General features: G+C 36.1%; 1 long non-coding RNA gene across 1 annotated transcript in view; it reads right to left on the bottom strand.

Moving 5' to 3' along the window:
* Positions 1-5,049: 5,049 nt before the first annotated feature.
* The window catches only part of LOC132515833 (uncharacterized), a 21,649-nt gene continuing 6,275 nt past the window's right edge, over positions 5,050-20,423 (bottom strand). Inside the window, exons 2-3 of the long non-coding RNA XR_009539198.1 lie at positions 11,011-11,120; positions 5,050-6,325 (exon numbers count right to left, since the gene is read on the bottom strand). This is a non-coding gene — a long non-coding RNA (uncharacterized LOC132515833). The remainder of the gene's footprint in view (positions 6,326-11,010; positions 11,121-20,423) is intronic.

Here is a 20,423-nt window from a genome sequence, read left to right as displayed (position 1 = left end):
GGAGTGGTCTGACTCTTTCTCAGTCTCTCCTTGCCCTTCACGTACAGGGAGGAGTTTGTGAACCAACAGCATTTTTCATGAATTCTTACATTAACCCAGTGAAGTAGGCAGAGCAGAGATCACTCTTCCCTGTGTAGAAATGAGAAAGTTGACAAGTACAAAACCAAATTAAAGTTGAGGTTATCTGCCTCCAAGTTCAGAACTCTTTGCATTCTCTATTTCCATTTAGAATGTATTTTTGTGCACCTACTACATGACAAAGGGGGGAATAAGGGAAATATAAAGCATAATCCTTGACCTAACAGAGTTAAAAAACTTGCAAAACAATTTGAGACTGCTCCCACCATCAATCAACAATGCATGCTGAGCTGACAGGCTGTAGGAACTCGGAGACAGAGGAGAGTGTGTAGGATGAGAGCCAGGAGAAGCTGTTACAGAAGGTAAGTTTGAGTTCTGCAGACCAGTCCTAATGCCCTGTTAATGCAGAGGAGAAGACTTGAGTTCACTGTGCCCCTGCTGAGCTCATTTCCTTAACTTTCACTGATGAAGACATTTCAGAGCAAAGAGCCTCTTTTCTAATCAACAAAATGCTGTACATGCAAATATCTGACAATGTTACAGCCACTAGGACTCTTCTCACTCCAATTATTCCCTCATCAGTCTCACATCCTCTTGTTTCTGTTTTCTGCTCTGCCAGTTTCTACCTACAACATTCAATACTGACTCAGCACCAGACAACATTTTTCTTCTCCAGAATCCTCTGCCATCTCTATAGTGAGACCCCACCATTTCTGATCACAGCTGCCTTCCTTTCAATCTCCAACTGTCTACAGCATGTGAAAATAGGGGTACCAGTGGCCTCCATCTACCCGATCTCCTCAAAGAGTGGATGCCATGCCACCCCTGGGCATCACTTTCATGCACCCTGAGTGGAAGCCAGTGGCCACAATCCCACTATCCCTCACAGAAGTCAAGGAAAGAAGGAGCAAGAGAAGAGAGGAGTAGGAGAGGAAAGTTGTATGTGATGAGAAGTTAAGGGCTACCAATTATTGCTTTAGGTCAACAGTCCCCAACCTTTTTGGCACCAAGGACTGGTTTCGTGGAAGACAATTTTTCCACGGATGGGGGCGGGGGGATGGTTCAGGCGGTAATGCGAGCGATGGGGAGCGGCAGGTGAAGCTTCGCTTGCCTGCCACTCACCTCCTGCTGTGCAGCCTCGTTCCTACCAGGCCGCAGACGGATACCAGTCTGTGGTCCAGGGGTTGGAGACCCCTGCTTCAGGTGGCAGTCAGTGACACTGGGACACAGGCTAAGTCTGCCAGAAAAGCTGCTGAATGATTCTGTAGACTCGCTTGTGACCAAGAGGCAAGCATGACCCCTGCCCCTACCACCGCCATCAAATACACAACTTGTAAATAATCTCTCAAATATACCCCCCTCACAGGTGGGAAACCCAGTTCTTAATCACAAGAGCTTGAAGATGATACTATTCTTCCATGCTAGAGGAGACAGTGTTGTCTTACAGCAGAAGCTTCAATCAGAATCCAATTTTCATCCTTGTAGATGACTGGGCCTCATTCACTTTCTCACTCAAGTAAGAACCAAGCATTTTGCTCAAAGCAGTTAAATAAACAATAAATCAGTGAAACCTCCTGTTGAAATATCTTTTCTCATTTATATTTGTTTGCATTGTATGTTCTTCATACCAAGTCCTAAATAGACCAAAAACAGATTTACTTTTAAATAAACATTGTTTCCAGGTATAATCTATACACACTGTGAGATGAGGCATTTTAAATCTCTCTTAAAATAATACAATCTGTCAAGTTTAAAAGCCATCAAAGCAAAATACAGGCTATATTTATATGATCTAATATAAACTACTAAAATCTTAAATTCTAAATAATTTTGCCACAAGGTAAAGATGTTCAAAATTCCATGAGAAAATACTCTCATTGTCAAAAATAAACAATAAAATGGAAAATAAGAATAAAAGCTTCTGGGGGGTGAGATGAATTGGGAGATTGGGATTCACATATATACACTAATCTGTATAAAATAGATAACTAATAAGAACCTGCTGTATAGCACAGGGAACTTCACTTCACTGTACAGCAGAAACTAACACAACAGTGTAAAACAACTACACACCAATTAACAACAACAACAAAAGAACAAAAGCTTCCATCAGCAGTTGAATGGATAAAGAAGATGCTTAACCCTGAACTGCACAAGCACACAACATATTCAAAGCAGCCTAGCAAAGGTTCCAAAAACTGAGATGCTACTGGAACTATCACTCACAGAACATAGACAGTCTGAAGCAAACCGAGTGGATTATCTGTTAAAACAATCAAACAATTCAACATATGCTATCTCTTTTAAAATAGAGACATAAATGGGTTAAAAGTTAAAGGATGGAAACATAGTATGCAAACACTAATCAAAAGAAAAATGGAGTGTCTATATTAATATCAGACAGAATAAACTTCAAGGACTATTACTAGGGGTGGGGGAAAAAAAGATATTATATAAGAAAAGAGTGAATTCACCAAAAAAAAAAAATCTTAAATGTGTATGCACCTAACAAGACAACTTCCAAAAACTTAAACACAGATAGAACTGAAATGAGAAGTAGATAAATCCATGATTATACTTAGAGGTTTCAACATTTCTCTCACAGTAATTGATAGAAGTAGACAAAAAATCAGTACCAATACAGAAAACCTAAACACCATTATGAACCAGTTGACATAATTCACCTTTACAGAACACTCTACCTAACAACAGTAGAAAACAATTTTTTTAAAGTGCACATGGGATATTCACCATGATACACCAAATTCTGGGCCATTAAACAAATCTTAACAAATTTATAATAATTGAAATCACATAAAATATCTTGTTGAATCATAATGGAATTAAATTAGAAGTTAATACAAGAAAGATATCTAGTAAATGTACAAATATTTGGAAATCAAACAACACACTTCTAAATTACCCATAGGTCAAAGAAAAAGCCACAAAGGAAACTAGGGGGAAATGAAATGAAAATAAAACTACAACATATCAGATTTTGTGGGAGGCAATTAAAACAGTGGTTCAAATGGAATTTATACTATTAAATGATTATATTGGAAAAGAAGAATGTCTCAAATCAATAATATAATTGTACACCTTTAAAAACTAGAAAAAGAAGAGCAAAATAAACCCAAAGCAAGTACAAGGAAGGAAATTATTAAGGTAAGAGCAGAAATCAATTAAAATTGAGACTAAAAAAAAAAAATCGTACTCAAGAGTGAAAAGCTAAAAGCTTTTCCTCTAAATCAGGAGCAAGACAAGGGTGTTCACTCTCACCACTTTTATTCAACATAATATTAGAAGTCCTAGCCAGAGCAATTAAGCAAGAAAAAAGAAATAAATGCATCCAAATTGGAAAGGAAGAAGTAAAACTGTCACTATTTGCAAATGACATGATATTACTCAAATTCAGTCAAGTTGCAGGATACAAAATCAATGCATAAAAATTGGTTGTGTTTCTATACACTAATAATGAACTATTAGAAAGAGAAATTAAGAAAACAATTCCATTTACAATTACATCAAAAAGAATAAACTACCTAGTAATAAATTTAACCAAGGAGGTGAAAGACCTGTATATGGAAAACTACAAGACACTGATGAAAAAAACTGAAGAAGACACAAATAAATAGAAAGATATTGCATAATCGTGGAATTAATCAGAAAAAATAATATTGTTAAAATGTCCATACTACTCAAAGCAATATACAGATTCAATTCAATTCCTATCAAAATTCCAATGGCATTTTTCACAGAAAGAAAACAAATAAAGAGAAAATTAATGAAACCAAAAGCTGGTGCTTTGAAATGTTCAGTAAAATTGATAAACCTCTAGTCAAACTGAACAAGAGTAACAGAAAGAACATGAGCTACTAACATCAGGAATGAAAGAAGGGACATCACTACTGATCCCACAGACATTGAAAAGATAATAATGGAATTCTAGGGAAAACTCTATGTCTATAAATTTGATAATGTAGATGAAATGAACCAGTTCTTTGATGAACAAACTATCAAACCCACACAGGAAGAAATAGATATATTTCTATTAAAGAACTCTATTAAATTGAATTTGTAGTTTTAAGCCTTCCATAAAGGATACTCCAGGCCACATGGTGAAGTCTATCAAACATTGATAGAAGAAATAATAATTCTACACAATCTCTTCCCCAAAAAGGGGAGGCAATACTTCTCAACTCATTTTATGAGGTTGGCATTAAACGATAAAACCTGATAAAGACATTACAATTAAGAAACTTTCAAACCAATATCCCTCATGAACATAGATACAAAAATATTACAAAATATTAACAAATTGAATTCAACAGTATATAAGAGGGATATGTCACAACCAAGTGGGGTTGCTCCAAGGAACGCAAGGTGTGTTCAACATTTGAAAAGCAATTGATGTAATTTACCATATCAACAGTCTAAAGAATAATAATCACATAAACTTCTTACTGGATGCAGAAAAAGTATTAGAATAAATTCAATATCCATTTATAATAAAAAATCTCAGCAGACTAGGAATAGAAGGAACTTCCTTAATCTAGAAGGAGGTATCTATGAAAAACCTACAGGGAACTTCACACTTAATGATGAGACTAAATGCTTTCCCCCTAAAATTGAGAACAGGGAAGGAATGCCCTCTCTTACTACTCCTAGTCAAATGGTACTGAAAGTCCTAGCCAGTATAATAATGCAATAAAAAGAGGTAAAAGACATATACTGCGTGGGCCAAAATGTTCGTTTGGTTTTTTTCTGTAAGATGGTTCTGGTAGCACTTAGTTGTCTTTAACTTCATTCGAAACCATTTTATTAGATTGTATGTGACAGCTGTCATACCAGTGTGCATTTAAAAAAAGACTTAACAGAATTGGTGAATTTTCGTAGAGCCATTTTTTTTAAATTTATTTATTTTATTTATTTTTGGCTGCATTGGGTCTTCGTTGCTGTGTGTGAGCTTTCTCTAGTTGTGGCGAGCGGGGGCTACCTTTGTTGCAGTGCACGGGCTTCTCACTGCGGTGGCTTCTCTTGTTGCGGAGCACAGGCTCTAGGTGCATGGGTTTCAGTAGTTGTGGCACATGGGCTTAGTAGTTGTGGCACATGGGCTAAGTAGTTGTGGCTCGCAGGCTCAGCAGTTGTGGCACACAGTTGCTCCACAGCATGTGGGATCTTCCTGGACCAAGGCTCAAACCCCTGTCCCCTGCATTGGCAGGCAGATTCTTAACCACTGCGCCACCAGGGAAGCCCTGTATAGCTATTTTAATATTGAAGATAGAAGAAAAAAAGCAACATTTTCAGGATATTATGCTTTATTATTTCAAGAAGGGTAAAAATGCAACTGAAATGCACAAGAAGATTTGTGCAATGTATGGCGAAGGTGCTGTGACTGATCGAATGTGTCAAAAGTGGTTTGCAAAGTTTCGTGCTGGAGATTTCTTGCTGGACGATGCTCCATAGTCGGGTAGACCAGTTGAAGTTGATAGTGATCAAATCGAAACAATAATTGAGAACAATCAACGTCATACCACGCGGGAGATAGCCGACATTCTCAAAATATCCAAATCAAGCTTTGAAAATCATTTGCACCAGCTTGGTTATGTGAATTGCTTTGATGTTTGGGTTCCACATAAGTTAAGCGAAAAAAACCTTCTTGACCATATTTCCACATGCGATTTTCTACTGAAACATAATGAAAACGTTCTTTTTTTAAAACAAATTGTGACGGACGATGAAAAGTGGATACTGTACAATAATGTGGAATGGAAGAGATTGTGGGGCAAGCGAAATGAACCACACCAAAGGCCGGTCTTCATCCAAAGAACGTGATGTTGTGCATATGGTGGGATTGGAAGGGAGTCCTCTATTATGACCTCTTTCCAGAAAACCAAACGATTAATTCCAACAAGTACTGCTCCCAATTAGACCAACCGAAAGCAGTACTCGACAAAAAGCATCCAGAATTAGTCAACAGAAAACACATAATCTTCTATCAGGATAATGGCAACACCGCATGTTTCTTTGATGACCAGGCAAAAACTGTTACAGCTTGGCTGGGAAGTTCTGATTCATCCTTCGTAATCACCAGACATCGCACCTTCGGATTTCCACTTATTTAGGTCTTTACAAAATTCTCTTAATGGAAAAAATTTCAATTCCCTGGACGACTGTTAAAGGTACCTGGAACGGTTCTTTGCTCAAAAAGATAAAAAGTTTTGGGAAGATGGAATTATGAAGTTGCCTGGAAAATGGCAGAAGGTAGTAGAACAAAAGGGTGAGTATGTTGTTCAGTAAAGTTCTTGGTGAAAATGAAAAATGTGTCTTTTATTTTTACTTAAAAACTGAAGGCACTTTTTGCCCCACCCAATAGATTAGAAGGTATGAAACAAAAATACTTTTATTTATAGATAACAAAATTGCCCATGTCGAAAATTTCAAAGAATCTACAAAAAAATCCTAAAACTAATAAATCAGTTAGCAAGGTAGCAGGATACATATCAATATACAAATCAATCTTATTGCTAATACAATTGAAATTTGAAATTTTAAAAATACCATCTACAACAGTACCAAAAATAAGTGAAGTACTTAGGTATAAACTAACAAAATATGTGCAGAATCTATATGCTAAAAACTACAAAAGACTGATGAGAGAAACAAAAGATCTTAAAAATTGCAGAGACATACAGTATTCATGAATTGGAAGATTCAGTATTATTAAGAAATTGTTTCTCCCCAAACCAACATATAGAGTCAAGGCCATCACCATCAAAATTCCAGCAGGACTTTTTTTATAGATACAGACAAGCTAATTTAAAATTTTATATGGAAAGCCAAAGGAACCAGAATAGTTTAAACACACACACACACACACACACACACACACACACACACAAATAGAAAAAGAACAGAGTTGGAGATCTCACACCACCTAATTTCAAGACTTATAGACAGTATGATAATGTCAAAAAGATAGGAATATAGATCAATGAAATAGAATTGAGAGTCTAGAAATAAATCCTTGTATTTATGGTCAGTGGATTATTGAAAAAGCTACAAAAGAGTTCAGCAGAGAAATTATGGTACTTTTAACAAATGGTGCTGGAACATTTGAACATTTAGAAGCAAATAATATATGTATTATACATATATACATGTATACGTATACACATACATAAGAAATATAGATCTTGATCAATATCCCACACCTTATACAAAATCAACTCACAGACCTAAATGTAAAATCTAAAACTAATAAGATTCTAGAAAAAAAAGTAGCTTGCAGTCTCATCACAAGAAAAAAATTCTCTATGTCCAGTGACAATGTTTACTAGACTTATTGTGGTGACAATTTTGCAATACATACAATTATCAAATAATTACACTGTACACCTGAAACTAATATAATGCTATGTGTCGATTATACCTCAATTTTTTTTTTTTTTTTTTAAAAAAAGGAGCTTGCTCTTCTGTATCTGAGGATCTGAGGAGCCTTCCCCAATACACAAAAACCTTACAATTACCTTACCTGGAGCAGACACCTCACAAAAGACAGGATGCCCATCCTCCTCAAAACCTATCCCAAACACCCGCTATTGCCATTAGACCCATAACGAGGGTTAACTTTCAGCATGTTCTGGTGGCCTGGAAGTGGCAGCAGTTCTCTACCTATAACTGGTGCTGAGTCCAGGTTCCTAGATTTGCCCCTTCTTCCAGGGAAACACTACTTGCTCTTCAGAGCGAGTATGGACCAAGATAATCTATATATTACGTCTTCACTAAACACCTATTATAAAACAGGCTAGGGTATGCATAGTTCCCATCTCTGGCCTTGTTTATTATCAGTGGTTATATAATCCTTTGACCCACAGTTTCTGGTTCCAGTTGAGGACCCAAAGCTGAAGTACAAAAACAAACTCCAGCTTGGAAGAGAAGGTGGAAAAGTTTGTTCTCACAGAATTTGTCCCCTTGACCACTGAAATAACCAGCCTAGATTCTTAATTTTTATTCATTGCTATCAGTAAATATTTATTAAGTAATTACAACAGATTTATTGGGCAAGTAAAGCAGGTCATGTGCTACGCAATCATGAGAAGACACAAAACCAGGGTCCCCAACCCTACATAGTCCATTCTAGATGAAGAGTAAACATACACCTTTATGTTTTCACAGATTGTGTTTATGGAGCAATTCCAAACTCTCTTCATTGGGCGACATGCCTCTGTGTGACTAAATTTTCTAGGCTCCATATGGGCAAGGTAGCTGGGCAGAGAGAATCCCCTAAAACTCAAATTATTTCTAAGGGAAGTAGGGGTTGTACTTATGCTGGAGGAGGACAAAGATAGACTTTGAAATAGCACATGATTAGAGCTTAGAGTCCATCATCATGGAACTGATCTCAGTAAGGTAAGGGTCTCATTGCTTGTACTACCCCAAGTCTCCAACTGCCGCACTAGCAGGTATTGTTTGTGACAAAGGTAAAATGCAGGATTGCAGCCCATCATTGCTGTAAGAACTACTCAGACTTTCCTGATTTGAGTTAGCTGTTTCTTTAAGCAAAAAAAGAAAAAAGAAATTTATCATATGCTTGAATAATAATGTATAAAAGAAAAAGGGGATGGGAAAGAAGAAATGTTTAGGGGAAAGAGGAGGACAAAGGGATGAAAAAGTAGAGAAGAGATTAGGAAAGAGAACATTATACTATAAGTTCATTGAGGCCATATACCAATACCTTGCACAGTGCCTTGCACTTAGAGAGGGAAATGCTTATTCAATGAATGAATGAATGAACAGGAAAAAGGGGAGAGAAACGAGATATATGAATAAGTTTTAACTTGTAAATAGCTTTAGCTCTTTAAATATTAAGCAAACCTGTTTTTATATAAAAAGACAACACCAATGATACTCCTTCCCAGCTCCTCCAATCAGAAATGTGCACTTTCTATTGCTTATCCTCTATTAATATGAATCAGCCATATAGCCTACCCAGCTCCCTTTATGACCAGGATGTTGATCCCAGAGATAGGGCCATGGAACAGAGCAGGATTGACAGATGTCCATTAGGCTCAAACCCACGGTTTGGTTTTCGGTGGAACTGTACTCCCAGCCAACACAAGATGGAAATGAAGGCTGAATACTTATTGACAATAACTGACTACATACCTTAGTGGGTACACACAAAAAATAAACCAGAGGTATAAGATGAAATTCTGCGCTTCCAATCCACAAATCTAAATTTCACAAAAGGTTTTGATTGTTAATTGCAAAATAAACCTATCTGCCCACGAGGACCCTTGGAAAAGAGTGTCATTGACTGCATAATACATGTAAATACTTTGTTTATATAACCTTAATTGTCTGGCTTCCTGAAAAATGAAGGAATTTAGTTCAGAGACACTTGAGCTCAGTATCTAAGGACTGCTTTCCTTCTGCTTGGAACATAGAGATCCTTTATTTCAACAGCTAAATCCCAGCCATTTGCTAAAGATGACTCAGTGCCCAGGAAGTTCAGGAGAAAAAGTCTCAGAGAAAGAGAAACTGCCTCTGCCAATGCCTCATTTCTCCCACCAATATCTATATGCCACCTAAGTATCACCCATGTGGTCTGAAAGCTATCAAAGAGAAACAAGGCTGACAGGTCCAGAATCGAACAATAGTTACCATATGTGTTTAAGGAGAATGCTTCTATTGAAGAGCCTGAAAATTACCTCTCAAATAGTTTTTGAAGCCATGGTGTTGAAAGACATTGGCTGAGAATCTGGAGCCAAGTGTTTATTGAGCTTATCTTAGTCCATACTCACTCTACAGAGCAAATAGTGATTCCTGGAAGAAGGGGCAAATCTGGGAACCTGGACTCAGCACCAGTTATACTCAGGGACTTCTACCACTTCCAGGCCACCAGAACATGCTGAAACTTAACCCTAGTTATGGGTCTAATGACAATAGGAGTGTTTGGGGTAGGTTTTAAGGAGGATGGGCATCCTCTCTTTTGTGAGGTATCTGCTCCAGGTGAGGTAATTGTAGGTTTTTGAGGGAGAAAAAGACTCCTCAGATACAGAGGTACAGGCAAGGGGGACTAAGAGTGACTCAATATTCTCAGCTTTTTTTGAGTCCAGCCAAAACTCCTCATTTCAAGTTTTAGGACGTCATTCCTTTCTGACTAATGACCTAATGTTCACATGGAACACTTTGCAAGGCTGTGAATTCAACTGATGTAATTCTGCAATCTGCACAATTAAATTTTGCATTTGATTTTCAATAATATCGGCCCTGTGACTATAAAAAAAAAAAAGATCATTTTAGGGCTGCTGTGGAAGCTCTCTGGTCCTCAGACCAAGAATTGAACGAAGAGTTTAAGGTCCTGAGATTTTCATTTTCTTTCTGTAAGGACTCACTGTACTCAGAAGTATCTAACCTGCAGCAAGGTCCTTACAGTGATCACTACTGCCACTTGAGTCAGGTGCAGTAGGCACTTGAGCCCCCAAAGCACATGCACTTCATCACAGTCAACACGTGTGGTTATTTGATTGTGATGCTGCTGAATGTCGTGTATAACTAGCACTGCATCTCCCCTTGGCAAGAGGCTCAGACCAAACCAACAACAGAAAGCAATCTTTGAGAGTTTTTCTCCTAGAACTACTCCTAGTACCAATTTCTATTTCAGTTAGGGTTCAGTCAGAAACCACACAGCACTTCAAACAGAGGAAGCATAATATAAAGAATCGTTCACTTGGTGAAAAGGTGATTAGCTACTAAAAGAGCGGAAGAGAATTTTATGGGAATAGAGATGGCAAACACAGACTACAGCTATCACTCTTAAGGCCAAGGGAAAGGTAAACAAGGAGGAAACTTCAAAATGTAGAGAACGGCTGTACCAGGCTAAGATTCAGGCCTCTAAGGGGGAAGGCTCAGAAACATGTCACCCACCGCTAGGATGAAGAAGAAAGCTTCTGGAGGACATTTACCAGCTGGAACCATGGGAGCAATCCACCACCACAAGGAATACCGCCAGGGCCAGCTGTATGCTGATTCATTCACTGTCATGTGGAGAAAAAAAATCAAGATAAGTGCCTCCTTCTTCAGCTTTGAGAATCCCTTCAGCACACTCTTCACCCCCAACTGGCCAAACCCAACATCTGGCAGAGAAAAAAATGTAGTTTGCAGAGTATAGCTCGAGGGTCATAAAGTAGGACAAAGAAAGGTAGATTTGGAGCTAAAGGAAAATAAATTAATAACTGGAACACCTGAATACAGAGACTAGGAGTAAAGATGGAGAGAGATAAACAATTACAAGATATACTTGGGAGGCAGAATCACTTGTACTTGATGTCGAGTCCTTTTGGAGGTGCGTTAAAGGAGGACTCAGGATGACTTTCTCTTAAGAGAGAAGGGGAAAACTGGGGATATTCAGTCTTGTATCAAATGAGTTTGTTTGGTGGGGGAGGTGGGGAATTATGAATTACATCTTGGACATATTTCATATGTTTATGACAGAGGTCAAAATGGCAGATAGATGGCAATGCAAATCTTGAGGTTGGCTTAAGATAAAAATGGGCATCAGCATGTGGTTGTTATTTAAGGTCATAGGACTAGATGACATCACTTACAGAGAAACTGTAGTTAGATAAAAGGGTCAAGGAATGTGCCTGTGAAGCTCCAACACTTAGAAATCAGGGAAAAGATGAGGAGTCAGTAAAGGAGACAGATTAACCAGTGAGAGAAGCGAAAAAAATCAGGAGAGTTTGGTGTTATGGAAGCAGAGTAAGAAGTGGTTCCCCAAAAAGTAGTCAGTTCTGTCAAACACTAATTCTACTGGATTTAACGAGATGAGTTTTAATGGGTAGAGGAAGAAAAAGAGAAAGGAACAGAGAAGTGAGTTGTAGCAGGAGGAAATGTTGAATCAAGGTAGGACTTTTAAACTGAGCTGTCTAATATGGGAACCACTAGTCACAGGTAGTTGTTGAACACTTGAAATGTGACTATTGCAAAACTGAGATGTGCTATAAGTGTAAATAATGTATCAGATTTTTTAACTTAGTACAAAAAAGTATAAAATATCTTGTTAATAATTTTTATGTTGATTGCATGTTAAAATGATAATATTTTATATATATTGGGTTAAATAAAATATATTACAATTAGTTTTACTTTTTCTTTTCACTTTTTTAAGGTGTCTATCATAAAATTTTAAATTACATATGTGGCTCACCTTATATCCCTATTAGACAGAACTGTACGAGGGCATGTTTGTATGCTAATAGAATGAGCAGTGGAGAAGCAGAGATTGATGCTGTAGAAAGAGAAAGAGTAAGGAAAAGAAGGAAGACATTAATAAGCTTTAGTAGATAGGGAGGAATGGGGAAACAATAATAGATTGATGGACAGACAGAAAGACAGGTGTACACAGGCAAATATTTGTCATAGTCTTTAAACAGAGACTATTCATTCTTTTTAAATGGCCATGAAGCATTGATAAACACTTATCAAGGTCTAGGTTGCAAATAAAATCTCAGTATGCTTCCAAAGGTACAGATCATATTGCAAGAAAATGAGAAATTAATAAGAAAAAGGTAGCAAACCCAATCTAATCCCATGAACATTATAAAACAGTTTTCTAATAACTCTTGGGTTAAAGTAGAAATCAGTGCTAAAATACAGAATGTTTAGAAATTTAAAAACACACTACATTTCAGAACTAATGGGATACCACCAAAGCTTAACTGAAAGAAAAATTCAGAATTTTTAGTGATCTGATTAACACATAGAAGACAAAGTAAATGATTTAAGCATTCAATTCAAGAAACTAAAAAGAGAACATCAAAATAAACCAACAGAGAATAGGAGAAAGAAACTAAGTAAAATAAAAGTAGAAATTAATGAACTTAGAAAGCATAGCAAAACTGCATAGACCTGATAAATAAAACAATAGTTTTGTTCTTGTTTTATCTTTGAAAACTACAACATAAAAATCATTAGTAAGTAGAACCAAGAAAAAGGGAGAGGAAATAAAAACACATACAATGAGAAAGGGAATATAACCAAAAATAGATTTAAATTATAAAATTTCCAACATGCGCCAATAACTTAGAAAATCTACATGAAATAGACATACTTTGGAAGATATAAATTACTAATATTGACTCTTGCAGAGAGAAAATTAGCCCAATAATCAGAGAACTTGAAAACGTACCAAAAGTTCTAACTTCAAAACAAGCATTAAAAAAAAAAAAAAAGAAAAAAAAAAAAAAAAACAAGCATTAGTTCCAGACTGTTTTACCAGAAAGTCCAACATATCTTAAAGAACAGATAATTCCTGAACTATTTAAATTATTCAGATAATAAAAATTAGGACAAGCTTCCCAATTTACTTTATTAAGAAGTTTATCCTGACTACCAATGCTAGCAAAAATAAAATAAAATAAATCTTGTGTCATTTTCACTAATGAATAAAAATTTTTAAATCCAAAGTAAACTATTAGTAAGTCTAATTTATCAGACTTTTGACAGCAAGTAACAGAAACCCTGATCCAAATTATCTTTAACAATATGGGTATTTCTTGACTCAGCAGGAAGTCTAGAGGTAGAATAAGTTTCAGGATGGGTTGTAGTTCAATCATGTTATTAAGAATCCAGATTTTTTTCCCATCTTTCTGCTCTGCCACTCTTGGTGTGATGTCATTCCTGGTCTTTTATAAACATGACTGCAATATTTCCAAGCAGCCAGGCACAATTCTCAGAGGAAGATGAAAAAATGACTCCCTTTGGTTTTCACTTAGGAGCAAGGACACTTTTCCCAGAAGTTGCCCTAGTGGATGCCACGTCTCATTAGAAAGAGTTAGATCAAATGCCTGTCCCTGAACCAATCCCGATTAATGGCATGGTTTTGTTTTAGTCTGTAGCATCAGAATCCCCTGGAAGACTTATTAAAACATATTACCGCAGGGTCCAATCCCCAGTTTCTGATTCAGTAGGTCTGGCGTGGGGCCTGATAATCTGCATTTCTAATAAGTTCCCAGGTAATGCTGGATTATCTTGGACCAATTAGGACTATCTCTGGAGCTGGAGGTAAGGTCAGCTTCCCCGAGGCACCTGGCTGGATGGAAGATGGATAGATACTCACTTAGAACTGTGGCTTACATAGCATCTTCAACAAGGAGAAATAAATTAGTACAGAAATGGCAGGACAGAGGAAAGTTGTTTTAGGCTTCCAAGAGTGGTGAGCTGTGGGAAGGTAAATATATGTGAGGAAACTAATGGAGTAAAGTTTGCTTGCAGGTTTCTCTGGTGCCATCTCTGAGCTAAGAGTCTGTCTCCAGCAAAAGGAGAATTTATATACTGTCTTTAGGAAGAAAGAGGCAGGTTTTTCTGACTTTGATGTTTCTTAATTGCCTTCAGCTCAAAATAATTTTTATGTCAAAGAAAGAGGCATATTTTGAGGTGACATTCTGGTTTCCTTCAGTTTCCCATTTGAAACTTTATCTTCGGAAAATTTCATACATATATTTTTTTAAATAAATTTATTTTATATTTATTTTTGGCTGCGTTGGGTCTTCATTGCTGCACACAGGCTTTCTCTAGTTGCGGTGAACAGGGGCTACTCTTCATTGCAGTGTGCAGGCTTCTCATTGCAGTGGCTTCTCTTGTTGCAGAGCATGGGCTCTAGGCTCACGGGCTTCAGTGGTTGTGGCACGCAGGCTCAGTAGTTGTGGCTCACGTGTTCTAGAGTGCAGGCTCAGTAGTTGTGGTGCACAGGCTTAGTTGCTCTGCGGCATGTGGGATCTTCCCGGACCAGGGATCGAACACACGTTTCCTGCTTTGGCAGGTGGATTCTTAACCACTGTGCCACCAGGGAAGTCCTGGAAAGTTTCATATGTTAAAGGCTGAGTTAGTCACTGCAGAAAGACTTGAGTTAGATGTTGTGAGATAAGAGATCAAGCCAAGGAGAAGAAAACCATAAATTGGAACAAGCAGAAAAGAACAAATCTAATTACATTGTCCCATATCTTAATTAATCAGTCTCTTAGTCTTGGGAATAGGTCAGTCCAGTTAAACAGTTGTGTTTCACTTAAGGAGTCAGTGTTGCAGATGGGCCTCCACCTAAATTTGGCCTCTGTACGTGCAAGCAATCAGGTATTTAATGAGGCATTCCTATGGAAATGTTTTTAAAAACAAATTTTAATGACAGGAGCGAATTATAAACTAAATTTTTTAGTCTGGAGGGCAGCCAGTAAAGACTATATCTAGATATGGGGCTTCATTTGATGGTGGAGTGAGGATGGCAGTGGCAGTCTTTGATGAATTTCCTGGTTTGTAGTTTGAATGCCTATAATGTTGGTGTTGGGTGTTCTGGCAAACTTTCTGAGTGGCCTACATAGCAGCAGGCATGAAGGATGTCCATATATCACATTTGTTGTGGTGATTTCTCTGAAGTTCATATCAATTCATCCAGCTGCAACTTGCAGTGCTTTGGAAAAAGGGCAGTTGTAGTTCTTAGTGATTCCAAGTGTAGAAGGTTGGGAGAAAAATTGAAAACAATAATTTGGAGAGCTGTAGCCAGGTGTTGGAGGAAGCTTGAAGAATTCAGGATCCAGTACAGTTTATAGGTAAATAATAAAATCTCAAAGACAATGAACAGGGCTAGAATCTAATATCCACAAGAGTGTGCCACTTTTTCTAGCACTGATAATTTTTCTGTCTACAGTAAGACAAATTTGTTTTCAAAATAAGTCTAATCTCATTAAATTTGGCCTGATTACTTATGTAAGTGCAGCAAGAATCATGACTGACCAAGGGTCTTTTGAGTTTGCTTTGCTGGAACTTTTCATAAGGAACCTCAGATTTGGGCTTTTAAAAGCATCTCAAGGCTAGGAAGCCAAGTCAAGGAGTCACCACAAGACTTCGCCTGTAACACCTATGGATTTGGGTGAATTCCTCTCTTCTTAAGGTCCCAAAAATATTCTGAGGTTCCTGGGCCTGCCAGGTAGCGATCTCCCTTACTCACTGTGAGGTGAGAACACTATAAGCAAGACACAAGTTGGTTTTTCAAAGTGGTCTTTATTAGCTCATTAAAGTCAACCTTACTTCCTTAAAGCTATCCGGTCAGATCTGATTCTATGCATCATTCTCAAATATGACATTCCAGTCAAAGCCTCAGTAATATAACCAATGCTTCCAATTGTGTCCTGTTATGAGGAGAACAGATTCTTATTGAATTTATAAAACTAATTAAACTGTCACAAAAATAAGAATATTCAGTAAGCTTTTCCAAATTCTGGAGGGATCAGGTAGGGAGAAAAAGTCATCGTTTCACCTTTGTCCACACGTTTTCCTAACTTAACAAGTTGCTGTAAGTTAGAGATAGCTAAGAGAAAAGAGGAGAACATTTTCTTAAATCTGAAAAACAAAATATTAAAGAACCAGCAATGTTCCAAACAAAAACTCATAAAAATTATAATCATCCTCATCAGTTCATTCAGTGCCATGTAATTGTTATTATGTTTAATATTGGGTTTGCAGTTTTATGAATCCACCAATTTTTCCATTAGAGTTCTGAAAATTCATACCCAGTACAATGGTGTGATATTAAAAGTTATCAGAATTCTGTATTCTAGAGTATTTGTCAGGTTCCTTTCCATTAATCTCTTTGAGGACAAGCAATTTTGGATCATAGCTGCTTGCAAAAGCTTTCAGGAAAGCATCAGAGTAAAACAATAACTGTGAATGACAAAAGACTTAAAAATAGCCATGGTTAAGGATCTAATAAGAGTCATTTATATACAATAGACAAGAAAATTTTGTTATTTATGTGACATACATTTTAAGATGATAACTGGAATTTGACTATAACATTATACCAGGACATTTCAGATTGCTAAGAATTCCATACAATTTCTGGAACACTTACATTAATAATATATATCCACACAAATATAACCCAGAAAGGCCAAACATCACTTCTTACTTGACTATGCTTCCCATGTAATTTGACATATCAAATAAGCCTAAATAGTTTAATATCTCTCTTTTTATAAGGAGAGAGAACAAATCTCTTGAGATATTCTGGGGCTCTCCAAAAAATTCCCAAAGTTAGTTCAAGGTCAACAGACTTCATTTAGAACTTGATTTTGGGAAGTTTGTCAAAAATGTCAAAGGTTTAAAACACAGGATTAAATAGGATCACAGGTAATTGTGACATGATTAACCAAAGTGACAACTAAAGATTTTGAAGGCAAATACAGAACATTACGTAGCTGTTAAAAACAAATGAACAAAAATCCTTAGCTCTTTTAATATTGAGAAAATTCAGTTTTTGTTAAGTAATCAAAGCCCTGTTAAAGACAACAATAAAGCACAGAAAATAGATAAGACCAAAAAAAATCAAAAAAACAAAACATGGTATCCTAGGTAGGATTACTTAAAAGGTAAAGAAAGTTTTATAGTCTCTTATTAAGAGCAGACCAATAATTCAAGAAAACTTTGTCATTTTAACAGAGAAATAAAATTAAATTTTAGTTTTGCATAGGGACACTACTGATTGTGAAGCTTATTTTTTAAATCCTTATAATAATTTCATTTAATTTTTAGCCAGCTTGATTACATAAGATAAAGTTTTCTCTCTCCTTCTTTCTCTTCTTCCCAACTTTCTATATCCATTTAGTTTTTGTCCTTTATTCTCCTCTTTTTAAAAAAATTCTGAACCAACTTTAAATAACCTCTAAACTAGGACAAAATTTCTTTCCATTTTCCTTAACAAAAACACAACTTTATACCTCATATCTTTTTTTTAATCAAAATCATATCCTACTTTACTTGTATACTTGCATGCATAGTTTTTGTTATTATTATTTCTAGTACTTTTAGTTACATGTGTTGATCTAAATTTTTAACTCTTAGTAATGCTAATTTTCAGTGAAAACTAAGAATCAGGCAATTGTGAACTGTTTGTCACATACTAACTTCTGTAGTAGACTGGAAAATTTATAAATACATCATTTCATAATTTCTAGATACATATGAATTTCTTAATAGACTTCTTTTTTTCAGTGTGGCTAGAAGAATATGTTATTAACAGACCTAACTATCTCTTCTCTCTCTGTAATAAGAAGCTAAAATTAGGTATGTTTAGCATTTACTGTTTCAGTATTTTATCTTACTTGGAAATGACCTAGATATTCAATGAATATCATCATTTAATTTATTGTAACTAAGGATTCAAGTTACCAAAAATATTTTGGAAACTACGTTTAAGCAGACATATTTTATAAAACAATCATTGTTGAAAATGAATCACATATATAAAATGAATATATATATAAAAAACCACAAACATCACGGAAACAAAGGATCTAAAAAGTTAAACATGTGGCTTTTCTCTCTCTCTCTCTGTTTACTTCTGTGCTTTACAAACATTAAACAATTTATTTTTATTATATTTTTGTTCTTAGATTATGAATTCATAATTTTATAACTAAATATGTAATAGAGACAACATAAGCCCATTTGACTAGTCTTAATTTATATAAGCACTTTTTTAAAGCAAATTAAATAGAGCTCTTTTACAAGTTACTTTTGGCAATACCATCTGAAGGTAGAAAAGTATCACATATACATAGCATACATACACAGACATACATAAAGATACAGACGCAAACAGAAACCTTACCGTTTTCATTTGCAAATTTTGGCCATAAGACATGTACGAGAACACAAAACTCACTAGTTTATAAAAGAACAGTTGGATCCAAATTGTGTTTCTGGCAGATGGAACAAGTTAAGGTTACCCACTCAGATCACTAAAGATTTTTTACTAATATTTGTGGAAAAGACTTTTAGCATTTGCATTTGCCCTTGACAGGTAATTTTACGGAGGTTTATGGGCTAGATTTTGGTCAAGGAAGCTTTCATAGCAGTTCATTTTTTAAAAAGCTTCTTCTTACTTTTTACTTTTTTTTGTATATAGTCTAAGGTAAGAGTCCAACTTCATCCTTTTGCATGTGGATGTCCAATTTTCCCTACACCACTTGTTGAAGAGACTATCTTTCCTCATCAAGCGGCCTTGGCCCCCTTGTCAAAGATTATTTGACAATATATGTAACGGTTTTTTCTGTGTTGTCTATTCTATTCCATTGGTCTATTTGTCTGTCTTTGCCAGTAACACACTATTTTGATAACTATAGGTTTGTAACATGTTTTGAAATAAAATAAATAAATAAGATCTCCAACTTTGTCCTTCTTTTTCAAGATTATTTTGTCTAATCAACATCCCTTAGAATTCCATATGAATTTTAGGATGGATTTTTTCATTTCTGAAAAAAATAACTTTGGGATTTTGATAGGAATTGCACTGCATCTATAAATTGCTTTGGGTAGTACTGGCATCTTAAGTCTTCCAACCCATGAAATTGGAATGTCTTTCCATTAATTTGTATCTTCTTTAATTTCTTTTAGCAATGCTTTATAGTTTTCAGTGTAGACATGTTTTAAACTTTTTATTTGTATAAATTTTTAAAGGTTACTTTCCATTTACAGTTATAACAAAATATTGGCTATATTCCCCATGTGTACAATACATCCTTGAGCCTATCTTACACGCAATAGTTGTACTTCCCACTCCCTCACTCCTATACTGCCCCTCCCCACACACACTGGTAACCACTAGTTTGTTCTCTATATCTGTGAGTCTGCTTCCTTTTTTGTTATATTCACTAGTTTGTTGTATTTTTTAGATTCCACATATAAGTGATATCATACAATATTTGTCTTTCTCTGTCTAGCTTATTTCGCTCAGCATAATACCGTCCAAGTCCATCCATGTTGCTGCAAATGGTAAACTTTCATTATTTTTTATGGCTCAGTAGTATTCCACCATACATATATACCTCATCTTTATCCAGTCACCTGTTGATGGACACTTAGGTTGCTTCCATACCTTGACAATTGTAAGTAATGCTGCTATGAGCATTGGGGTGCATGTATCTTTTCAAATTACTGTTTTGGGGATTTGGGGATATATACCCAGGAGTGGAACTGCTGGGTCCTATGGCAGTTCTATTTTTAAGTTTTTTGAGAAACCTCCATACTGTTTTCCACAGTGGCTGCACCAATTTACATTCCCATCAACAGTGTACAAGGATTCCCTTTTCTCCACATCCTTGCCAACATTGGTTATTTGTGTTCTTTTTTGATAATAGCCATTCTGACAAGTGTGAGGTGACATCTCTTTGTGGTTTTGATTTGCATTTCCCTGATGATTAGTGATGTTGAGCATCTTTTCATGTGCCTGTTGGCCATCTGCATTTCCTCTTTAGAAAAATGTCTCTTCAGTTCTTCTGCCCATTTTT

The sequence above is a fragment of the Lagenorhynchus albirostris genome, chromosome 2 (genome assembly GCF_949774975.1).
Source record: "Lagenorhynchus albirostris chromosome 2, mLagAlb1.1, whole genome shotgun sequence".
NCBI classification, from domain to species: domain Eukaryota; kingdom Metazoa; phylum Chordata; class Mammalia; order Artiodactyla; family Delphinidae; genus Lagenorhynchus; species Lagenorhynchus albirostris.
Note: the sequence above shows the minus strand (reverse complement) of the source record. Positions and strands in the feature narration are given on the sequence as shown.